At 43.4% G+C, this 12,571-nt stretch overlaps 1 protein-coding gene across 7 annotated transcripts in view; it reads left to right on the top strand.

Annotated features, from left to right (window-relative positions):
* Nucleotides 1-12,571, top strand: part of LOC126251531 (GATOR complex protein WDR24) — a 123,321-nt gene that overhangs the window by 107,302 nt on the left and 3,448 nt on the right. The gene's annotated exons all lie outside the window — the stretch shown is intronic.

The raw sequence follows: 12,571 nt of genomic DNA, 5'->3' as shown, positions 1-12,571 counted from the left end.
TCTTATTTTAGGGGATCATTATGAACAACGCTCATTGCCGGCTGGCTGCAGTGTCTTCACTGCAGAGCTGGTCGCCATCTCTCACGCCCTAGAGCATGTCCGCTCCTGCTCAGGTGAGTCCTTCGTTATCTGTAGTGACTCCCTGAGTGGTTTACGAGCTATCGAACAGTGTTTTCCTCACTCTCGTCTGGTGATTGTGATGGTGATCCAGGAGTCCATCCATACCCTTGCCCGTTGTGGCACTCCATCGTTTTTCTGTGGGTCCCGGGTCATGTCGGCATCCCAGGTAATTAACATGTTGACACACTGGCAAAACAGGCTGTCAATGCACCAGCCTTGACGATTGGCCATTCAGAGTGTGATCTCCGGTCAGTTTTGCGGCAGAAGGTACTTGGTGCCTGGGGTGATGAAAGGCGCACCCTGTCTTCACCCAACAAACTTCTAGTCATCACGGAGACTACAGGTGTGTGGCGCTCCTCCTTGCGAGCCTCCCGCAAGGACTCCGTTGTTCTGTGCCAGCTACACATTGGCCACACCTGGCTGATGCACGGTCATTTCTTGCATCGTGAGGACCAACCGCTTTGTTGCTGTGGGTCAGTGTTGACAGTGGTCCACATCTTGTTGACTTGTCCATTCTTAACTACGCTCAGGCAGACGTTTGTGCTGCCTGATATGCTCCTTGCACTTTTAGCAGATGACATCGCCATCGCAGACTTAGTTTTGAGTTTTGTTCATGCAGGGGGCTTTTATGGCTCAATCTAAGGGTTCGTGTCCTTTTCTATGTTGAGTCTGGCCTTTGGCCTCCGGTTTTAGATTGTGGTTTTTAGTGTGTTTCTTGGTGGTTGGCTTTTCATTTTTTGTTTACATGGTCAGCCAACTACTGTCACACACTGTGAGCTTTTAATTCCTTTTGTCTGGTCTTTGTGCCTTTCTGGTTCTGTGTCATCGCTTGTCATCTCAATTGCTTGTTCTATTTTTTGAAGGATTTTATGGATGTGGAACAAGGGACTGATGGCCTTTGTAGTCTGGTCCCTTCAACCCCCACAAACCAAGGAGCCAACCTTTTCTGTAGCCCAAGTTGCCACTAACAATTTGGCAAAGAAATGATGGCGAAATTTCAGGAAAACATAAGTTCAGTTCATCAGTAATAAAACATCTATCCCATTGAATTTATTCTTCGGCATTCACAACTGAAGGTTGGCCTGATCATTCTTCATCAAGAATATTTGTCTGCAATTAAACATGATGCATCATGTTCGAACTGAAACTCCATTCAGCACATTTCCATAAACTTCATTTATCTGCCTCTAAACTATGTACTGACTTGTTCCATGACCAAATAGCTTTCCCCAGCATAGTCCCACAGAACTAGATCAAAATATTTTGATAGTGTGAACTTTTTGCATTCAGAAACCATATCAACCTATGAACCCAGGGTTTCCACAAGTTCTGGAAGTCAGGGAATATTAGGGAATTTCAAACATATCAGGGAAAATCAGGAAAATTTGGAAAAAAATGGAAAAATCAAGTTTTTATCTCAGTAGATGAAATGGTTTGTTTACTGAGATGTCATGCATCATCGCTGGCTGGGCGCAGTGGAGTATGTGAGACGCTTCCCTACTCCTTATTCTTATTGCTTCTTCCCTTTCTGCCACTCCCCTCAGCCTTCAGTCAGTGCTGCCACTACTTCCTGCTGCTAGTCTAGCAGCTTCTGACAAGAGGCAGGGAGGCATGAGGAGAGGTTTGTTTGGATCTGATTCTCAGATACTGTTGATGTAGTGGCCAGAGACAGTAGTCACATACGCATGATTTATGTCTGAACGTTTGTGTGAATGTTTATGTGCTCTCGTGTTCTGACAAAGGCTATGGCCACAAATTTAATTGAGTGAGTGTGATTTTTTTTTCTACTTGCCTGTCTGTGAATCTGCGGTCATCTTCATGGTGAGCTGTTACCTATCATCATTAGTATTGATTTTCAGAGTATTCACGCAAGTTATCTGTTGCATGAATTGATCAGTGTGGTCTCATTTCATCAACATGGTGTCTGTGAGATGTAAACAGCTGGCCACACCAGTGGACTTCCATAATGGGCCAAAACCGCAGGCCATTTCTGTGGGTATCTCTAACGGACTAGACCTGCCAATCTGAAGCCCATCATTTCCCACTAACGTGCATGCCCTGCCTGTTGGATCTAGTCTCACCGATCTGCCTGCAGGCCAGGTCTATTTGTGTGTGGGTAATGTGGCAGATTTTCATGGTTTATCCATGGACTGAGGACTGTGGCGCTCCTTGGCAAGCCAGAGGCCACAGGCTATGGATTTCAGGAATTATGACTGTCCCACTACAAGAAAATTGTAAAGTGCAGCATTTTATAGACATTTTATTTATTCTAGTACATTTTGGCACTTTGAAAGTAGTTTATGTATTAGAAAGCATGGTTGATAAGAGGAAGAAAATAGTGGCAGTCACTGGCAGTTTGTATACTATGTACTCACATATTTCGTGAAAGAAAAACCACACAATACCTGTAAAATAATAGACATAACACAGTGGGTAATAACTGACAATAACAAACATAGTAGAAACAATATTTTATTGGCAATCACCTATAGCGTTGGTTTACACAATTCTTCCCTGCCTTATACACTTCTTTCAAGAGGCATACTTTTTTCTTAAATTTTTTCTGAAATCAGTGAAGATATTTTAAATCTGTCTTGCAATTCCAATGATATACATATTTTTCTCACCAAATGTGTTTCATTTTATTGAAATAAAATAACACCTGTGGTCTTAATGAAACATATATAACATTTGACTTACTTTCTCCATCTAAAAACAGTTCATTGCAAAAGATGTTGATGTTAGTACTTAAGATTTTTGCTCACATGTTTAGAAATACAGAAGTTTTGCATTTTTTTTTTTTGTCAATTTATGTCTTTATGTAACATTGAGATCCCAAAATTTGTCCAGGGGGCCACAGCTCTTTAGCGGGTACGTGAGTGGCTTTCATGGGTCCCTGAGCTATTGCAGCCTTCATTCTTTTCTGGGCTGCTTTTCCTTCCCCTTCCTCCTCCTTCCTTTCCCTTTGACCCTTCCATTCCTTCTCTTGGTGTTCTTCTTTATGTTGGCCTGGCTATCCTCATGACTTTGCTTCGTCTTGCGGTTTAGTTGGTTGCTTTTTCCCCCTTTTTGGCTTTTCTTTTCTGGTCCCCGTCAGGCATTTGACCTCCATCTCTAAATTTGAAGTCTGTAGTGTGAGCCATATGGGGAAGAACTCCCTCCCTGGCATCTCTGGTGTGGATTTCCTCCCCCCCCCCCCCCTCCTCCTCCTCTTCCTCTTCTCCCTCTCCCTTTCTCCCTTTCTCCCTTCCCCTCCCTCCCTGCCAAAGCACTTTCACCTCCTTGCTAGGTCACCAGCTCGGTAGCCAGTCCATGTGGTGGGGCTGTTATGTACCCATCTGGCTGAGCCACCTGATACCATAGGGATCACACTGTTGGTACCTGTGCTATGAATGCATCATGTAAGCCTAGGAGTGGTTGCCAATCTTTTCAGGGCATCAGAATTCACAGCAATGACTGTCCTGCCAGGTGGCCATCGCTGTGGCTGGGTGGCGTGTACAAGGCGAGCCCCTGTTCAGAGTGGGTAGTACCAGGGCAGACATTTGGCACATGAAGTGTGCTGCTCTTCTGCAGCTGTGTCTCTTCCTTAACGTAGTTCTGTCTCAGTCCCTGTTTCTGCCTTTCCAGCCTTATCCTCCTTGGATACACCCTGGAAGGAGGGCCAGATGTGCTGGCTTGGGACGAGACCCTTTCCATGGTTCCTAGTCTGTACAAGGACCAATAGGGAGACTTTTGCCGCCAACAAACCCCTTTTCTTTGTGGTACATACTGAGGACAAGTTCGGTGAAGCTGAGTCATTAAGCAAGGTGAGCTCTGGCTCTCTCCTTATAAAGACAATTTCTGCCAGTCTGCCAGCCTCCCTCTGTGCCTACAACCATTTAGGAGACAACCCCGTGATTATTGCTCCCCACAAGTCACTCAGTATGACACAGGATGTAATTTTCTGCAGAGACCTTCTCCTCGAGTTCGATGAACTTATGGCTAATCTAGGACAACATGGCATTCATTTCGTCCGGCATGTCCAGAAAGGCCCTAAGGACCATCATTTAGCCTCGGGCACTTTCATCATGGCATTTGAGGGTATACCCTGCCAGAGAAGGTCAAGGTAATGGTGTAAAGATGCGATATGAAACCGTACATTCCACCTCCCATGCATTGCTTCCATTGCCTCAAGTTCAGCCACATGTCCTCGCGATGCAATGTCACTCCTGTCTGTGGTGACTGTGGCCACCTTCTTCATGTGGGGAGCCTGTGCACCCCACTGCCTAACTGTGTAAACTGCTCTGGTCTCCATTCTCCCCACTCACCAGAGTGTCTCATGTACATAAAGGAAGAAAGAACTCAGGAAATAAAGACCCTTGACCATCTCAGCTACTTTGAAGCCCGGAAGAAATTTGACAGACTTTACTCTGTAAATCTCTCCTCTACCTGTGCCTCAGTTACACCTTCCCCTCCTCACCCCTCCTCCTTACCACCATCCTGCTCCCCTTCCATTTCCTTACCCTCGGCAGCTCCCATCCCTTCCCCTCCTGGAACCACTCCTCCTCCTCCTCCTCCTCGGCCAGGGAAAACTGCCTCTTCTCTGGCTACTGCTAGGGATGGGGCTCCATCTCCGAACACTCCTCCCCGGCATTTTCAAGACAGGAAGCTTGCACACTCGGGCAGGAGGAGAGACATGGGCTCCGAGGTCCGCAAAGCCATTCACTCTCTGTCCAATCCTGACATCACTGCCACCTATTTCCTTACTGATAATACCTTCTCCCTCCCTCCTATGGAGAAGAAGAAGCAGCACAAGTCAAATGATGAGGTCTCCCTGACTACCCCTCCACTCCATCCCGAATCAGACCCAGTTTTTTTGGATGTCACCCCATCCTCATTGGCGAAGACTACCAACCACGTGATTTGATCTCCCCTTGGCTTCTTTATGTCTCACCTGGACTCTCACCACACGTTAATCCAGTGGAATTGCAACAGATATTATCGCCGCTCCCTGGAAATACAACGCCTTGTTTCCTCCTCTTCATTCTGTCATGCCCTTCAAGAAACTTCTCTAAAGTTTCATGTTATTGCGCATTCTGTCACAACCGTGCTGGCCCCGGGATAGCTTCTGGAGGGGCCTGCACTTTGGTCGCGCCGATATCATTAGTGACTGGATCCCCCTTCATACGGACCTGGAAGTGATAGCAGTTAGATTGCAGATGACTGCAGCAATCACTGTTTTCAATGTCTACCTCCCTGCAGGTAGGCCACTGCCTTATGTTGAACTGTCTAACTTAATGAAGCAACTCCCGCCCCTGTATCTCTTCCTTGGAGACTTCAATGCACACCACCCTGTGGGGGAGTTGCCACTTTGTTGGGTAGGTGTCTTCTACTTGACCAGCTTACTACAGACTTTGATTTGTGTCTCCTCAGTGAGATTTTCCCTACCCACTTCACTTATGGAAACTTTACTGCTCACAGTCTCCTCCCCTGCTCCCTTGGCTTGCCTACATTGGTCACTCCCTGATGATCCTTGTGACAGTGACCACTTTCCAATGATTCTGTCATTCCCCTGCCACCGCCAGGCAGGCAGGACTCCATGTTAAGCATTCCACAGGGCCAGTCGGCCTTTATATACGTCTGCCGTGCACTTCGACATCTCTCTCAAACTGCATTGCTGTGGTTGTGCAGGGTATTCCTGCCACTATTCTTCATGCTGCTGGCACTGCTGTCCGCCCATCTACAGGTCCCATAGCAATCGCTGTGCAGGACCACTGACAAGTGCTTCAACAATTTAAACAACACCCTTCACAGACCAACCTCCTCACTTTTAAGCATCTCTGTTCTAAGGCTCAGTACCTAATAAGGTAAAGGTAATAAGTGGAGTAAAAAGGAATTCTGGCAGCACAATGTTTCCTCCCTGGGGACATATGGCTCTTCATCACAGGTTTGGGCCAAGCTCTGTAGCCTTCTGGATCACCAGTGACAGTCAACTGTCCAGGGCCTTATCCTCCATGGTGTTCTGTCTCCTGATCCATTGGTCATTGCAGAACACCTCGCGACACACTTTGCGACGGCATCGGCGTCCTTTTCCTATCCTGCCACCTGTCTCTGGTAGAAACACAACTCTTGCAGGCTCTTACCTCTTCACATGACATGGCCCCAGGCCCAGATTCCATCCACAACAAGGTGATTCAACAATTTAACGTTACACAGAGGCAATATATACTCAGGATCTTCAACCACATTTGGCTCACGGGTGCCTCCCCTGCACAGTGGTGAGACAGTATAGTTATGCCCGTCCTTAAGCCTTCGAAGAACCTAATGTCCCTTGACAGCTACTGCCCAGTTGGCTTGATGAATGTACTTTGTAAACTGCTTGAGAGCATGGTTAGCTTCTGATTATGGCGGGTACTTGGATCTCAAGGCCTTTTTTTCCCCATTCCAGTTTGACTTCTGGGAAGAACAATGTCCAACTGACCATTTACTCAGGTTCGAAACTGCAAACCGACTGGCTTTTACTAATTGTCAGCACCTTGTCACTGTCTTCTTTGACCTACATAAGGCATACGAAACAGCTTGGCGCCATTGCATTTTAGTTACCCTCCATGACTGGGGCTTTCGTGGTCCCCTTCCAATTTCTATTCATGATTTTTTACCCCACCAGCTCTTACAGGTTCCAGTTGGTAGCACCTCTCAGGTTCAAGAGAATGGTATCCTACAGGGTTCCATATTAAGTGTCACACTCTTCCTCATAGCCATCAATGGGTTTGTAACCTCTGTTGGCCCTCAGGTTAGCCCGGCATTGTATGTCAACGATTTTTTGCGTCTGGTGTGGCTCCCACTCTGTAGAATCTGCTGAGTGCCAGCTCCAAGACGCCATCCGACAGATCTCTGTGTGGGCTGTCTCCCATGGCTTCAATTTTGTCCCTCCAAAATGCAGTTATGCATTTTTGTCATCAATTCATAGTACAACCTGATCCAGAACTTTATTTAGGTGACCAGCTTCTAGATGTTACAGCACAGTCTTGTTTCTTGGGCTTTTTTTAATTATCATTATGAAAAACTGATGTGGCTAACCTATATTCGCTACCTGAAGACTACATGCATGCTGAAGCTTAATGCTCTCTGCCTCCTGGCCCACACATCTTGGGGTGCAGACCATGCTACACTTGTCCATCTTCACAGTGCTCTGGTCTTGTCCAGACTAGATTATGAAAGTCAGGTTAATGGATCAAGTGGCTCCTTCCGCTCTGAAAATACTTGATCCTGTTCACCATTGTGGGGTGCATCTGGCTATTGGTGCCTTTCACACTAGCCCCATTGACAGTCTCCTCACAGAAGCAAGGATTCCCCCTCTACAAATAGGATGAAGCCAACTCCTGGTTTCTTACGCAATTGCCATTCACAGATTCCTTGACCATCCCATTGTCTGTTCTCTTTGCAAGTTAGGGACAGCTCCCTCCTGATCACTGCCTATGGGTTGGATTGCCAGTTGGCATACGTCTCACTTCCCTCTGTCGGGATTTCCATCTCCATCCACTGAAATGTGCGCCATGTATTTCCCTCTCACCTACCTCCTTGGATGGATTAGGATCAACCTTTTCCAGTTTCCTAAGGTCTCTGTTGCCCTTACAGTCTTCCGGCATTTTGTACATTCCATCCTGCAGAGTTCCAGGGTGCTACCATCTTCTACACTTATGGTTCTAAGATGATAGATAAAGCAGGATATGCATTCATGTCTCCTACTGACTTAAAACACCATTTATTGCTGGAATCCTGCAGTAAGTTCGCATCAGAGTTGCTATCCGTTACCAAGGCCCTCCATTTTGTTACTCAGGCCTCCCTCCACAGTTTTTAATATTTACTGACACATTTAGCAGCCTGCTGCTCTCATCATCCTTTGGTCTCTGCTTTGCACGACCTTCTGTCCTTCCTTGTCTGTGCCACCTGCTCAGTTGTCTTTCTCTGAGTCCCAAGTCATGTGGGTATCTCAGGGAATGAACGGGCTGACTGTTTGGCTAGATAAGCTGATATTCACACTCCATTCCATTTCGTGACCCCAGCCGTGGATATGCAGATCTATGTCAAATCTCTATTTGCCAGAAACTGGAATGACACCTGGATCACTACTGCCTTCAGTAATAAGCCCCGCACAATCAAGGAGACTGCTGCGCTTTGGTGCTAATCCTCCTGCTCCTCTCAGAAGGAGTCCACTACTGCACTTTGGTACTCTTCCTTCCAATTTTCTCAGAAGGAGTCTGCTGCTTTATGCTGTATATGCTTTGGTTATATCAAGTTCACGCATTGTGTCCTCCTGTGTAATGAACCACCGCCACAATATGGTTGTGGAGGCAGACTGACAATATCCCACATATTGATAGAATGTCCCCTTCATATTAAGTATTGTCTTCCTTAATTTTAATATTAGCATACAATTCATGGATGATTGAATAGTCCTCAGTTTCCTCTGTGAAAGTGGTTATTTCCAGATATAAGGTTTTGCTTCACTCCTGGAACAGAGTCAGTGTGGTTGTGGTTGGGGCTCTCTTCACGTTTTCTCAATCTGGGACCCAGTGACCACTCCTCCATGGAAAGCTCACACTTTTTTTCTGTTTTTAGATTTGGTCTAACCTTTTATGCCTGTTACTGTGTGTATTTTAACTTCCTTGTTTTATAGTTTGACTCCCCTGACTGGATCCATCCACGTTTAGCCGACCCTCTTTCTTCTGTGAGTAACTTTGAAATTGCTGGACTGATGATCTCGCCAGACTGATGATCTCGCCATTTGGCTCCATAAACCCTCTCAGTCAATCAATCAGTCTCAAAATTTGTCAGGGGAAAATGCTAAAATGTGTCTGGAAATCAGGGAAATATCAGGGAATTGTGCTTAGGGAAACTTGTAGCAACCCTGGAACCTTACACCTGGTGGGATCATTAATTTTGTCACACATTTTAAAACCACAAAAATGACCATTTGTGCTTGTTTTTAACTTAATACTGATACCAACAGTTAGTAAAGTCTTAGAGACTGCTGTAGGTTGGGGTTGAATTGTGGGGCTTGACAGGTCGAAACATTCTTTACATTTAGAATAACCCTCATAATGTAATGATCTCAGCTAAGAAGAAAGGGAAACAGTCTGAAATTAATATCATGGCTCACTTGGGTTTACATTATAGACAGTTACAGTTTAATGACAAAATCCCAAAGGAAAACGAACTAGAATCAGAATAAAAAAGTGTTGATAAGACAACAATTACAAAATTATAAAAGTGTGAAAAACCAAAATACATGTGTCTTGGATGGAATAAATTCATACCTACTGAAATATACCAGTAAATCTGTAAACTAAGATTGTTGCCCCTACTTCATATATGTGGGCAACACTGCAAAATTCCTGATTCCTGGAGAAAAAATCTGGTGAAATCTATACTTGAGAAGGTCATACAAGTATGACAATGAACTATAGAGAGGCAAGTCTATTAAATGCCACATACATATGGAAACATAATCAATGAAAAGGATCAGTCATGGATAATAGCATATTTTCTGTGAAAATACTTGATATCCTTGAACACAGGATGGAGTGGGAAATCAAGACTTCGAAGGGCAGGCCCACAATTGTCATTATTTGTCACAATTCATATTTATTTTTAATAAACATAATACTTTTAACAAAATGCATGAGCAGTACATGCCAATTTAAATGTGCTCTGGAATTCACCACTTAAGATTAACCTATTATTAAAATCAGTGGACAATAATGGAATTTTAAAAAAAATCTGATAATATAAAAAAATTATCACACTATCTCATGCCTGACGGCTGTAACTTTACAGTTCATATTTAATGATAGTTAAATAAAGATTTCTGTAAAACATACTCCCCAAGCCATCAACAGACAGTCTTGGCATTAAGGTGAGTAGAGACAAATAGCCGTAACAAACTATTTAAATCTGAACAAGTGGAACAATAGACAGATTTTCTTCAAAAATGAAACAATATTACATGACATAAGGTGATATTATATTAAAACAAACCCGTTTGCACGCGCGCGTGTGTGTGTGTGTGTGTGTGTGTGTGTGTGTGTGTGTGTGTGTGTGCGTGCGCGCGCGCATGCGTCTTATTGTTGACAAAGGCACTGGCCGAAAGCATTAAGTGTGAAAGTCTTGTTGTTGTGCATATCTGCGACTAAGCATCTCCGCAGTATGATCTGTAACAATTATCCTTTTCATAATATTGTTACATCCATGCTGGATTTTCTATTGTTTGATTTAAGTTAAGGGATTAATATGCTGGTGGCCATCAAAATTGCAAAACTATTAAGCCGAATGCAGCAGTCATCAAGTTGGCATGAAGTATCTTGCATGCTTGGATGTGCAAATAATTAGCATTTTGCGCAAACCACACAAGGTAGGTAGGGGTAATTCCATCTACATTCTGTGTATGAGGAACGATTACACAGTGGATTTTTCAGTTGGAAGTTACTTTTGAATGTTGTGTGTTACTGAAATCGTGTTATGCATCACGTAAGAAGGAGAAACATCTATCAGTATATATCACAATTCAACAGTGACAGGGGTGTGACCTATTGGGACCACAGTTCATCATTCCACAATATTGCTGCTCACATTGGTCAGGATGCCATGTTTGTCCACACAGACAGTGCCACAACACTTGGACCTTATTTATTTATTTACATAGTTTACACCCACATTGGAGCACTAAAATCAAACATAATACAAAAGAGTCTACAATGATTAAGTTTACGTCTTAGTAGTTAGCAATTTCTTCGTTTCCCAAAATTTCTTCATTCACTGTGATCTGGCTACTCGTTCTGCTGCAGATAAGATGTACTTCTTCCGTTCTGATGGTTTGAATGTCAGCCGTATGTATTTGTTCTTCAGTAGCCGTCTCTTCTCTGCATTGAATTTGGTGTGTGGTGATGTTCAATTCATCCAGATCACTTTGTACTTCTTTAAACCAGATATTTTTGGTTTTACTGTTCCAGAAGTAGTCAAAAAGTTACTTCAGGATTCTAGTATTTGGTAGGCGAGATATGTGGCCGAAAAATGCAATCCTTCTTTTTCGCATTGTATCAATAATGGATTCACTTTCTTTATACCGGTACACTACTGAATTGGGCAAAAGTCTCCACTGCCCATTAACTTGATGTTTTTTACTGATAATTGTTTGGAGTATTTTATCAGTTTTCTTCAATATGTCAGTTGTTGCTTGAGTATTTAGTTTGAATAGTGTTTCACTTGCATATGTTGCCTCCAGTTTAACGACGGAGGAGTAATGCCGAAATGTAGCATTTATTGAGAGAGATCGTTTTTTTGTAAGTTGGCCATGTGGTTCTCTGCGCTCACTATAGTTTTAATGTTCTACTATCTATTGATGCTCTTTCATTAGCATTCCAGGTAATAATCTCACCAAGATATTTAAACTTTTTTACTACTTTAATTTTTTGATCATTATGGAGTATGATATGGGATGTGTCAACTGGGAAGCTGGGCATCATTTCTGTTTTCTCAAACGAAATTTGCAATCCACCCTTTGCCGCTGATCATTCTAGTTGTTCTATCTGAACCTTTGCCTCATCAATATTGTTTGCTAACAGCACCGAATCATCTGCAAATGCAAGGCAGTTAAGTCGAATCTTTCTTCCAGTATTAACAGATGGTGGGCATATCTTGTTCCATTCACGCATGATTTTCTCCAGCACACAATTGAACAATAATGGAGACAATGCGTTGCCTTTTCGAAGGGCAATATGAATCTCTAGCTTTGGCATTTCGAAGGGTGACTGCAACAAGATTGACAAGTTTCTGATGTAAACCAAATTCTTTAAGAATTGACAGTAGAGATTCACGATCAATACTATCGTAGGCTTTTCTAAAATCGACAAAGGTGATCACTAGCTCCTTGTTCCTGACTCTTTGATGTTTCATTATCCATTTTAAATTCCTAGGAATGACTGTAGATGAAAGGCTTCCTTGGAAGCACTGCGTTCAAGATCTTGTGCAAAAGCTGAATGCTGCTGCTATCTTTACTATAAGAATGACATTGGCTGTCTCTGATGCTGAAACACAAAGGCTTGTTTACTTTTCTGACTTCCACTCTTTTATCTCATGTGATGTTGTTTTTATTGACAACTCTCTGCACTCAGCAAAAATATCCTTAGTTCAGAAAAAGGCAGTGAGACTGATCCGTAGTGTCGCTTCATGCCCTTTATGTAAACTATTGTTCCGGTGTCTTCGAGTTCCAATCTACCATCCTTGCATGTATATTCCGCTGTGGGATTTGTTGTTGATATTATTGAGTAATTCAGAACAAGTTACAAATTAAGTGACACTAGACGAAAAAATAATATTCACGTGGATAACACTTTCTTAAGCATTGTACAGAAAGGCTTGTGTTATTCAGCAAGTTTCATTTTCATCAGGCTTCCAGCAGAACTGAAAAAAC

Source organism: Schistocerca nitens, chromosome 4, assembly GCF_023898315.1.
Source record: "Schistocerca nitens isolate TAMUIC-IGC-003100 chromosome 4, iqSchNite1.1, whole genome shotgun sequence".
Taxonomy (NCBI): Eukaryota; Metazoa; Arthropoda; class Insecta; order Orthoptera; family Acrididae; genus Schistocerca; species Schistocerca nitens.
This window is presented reverse-complemented; position numbering and strand designations above follow the sequence as displayed.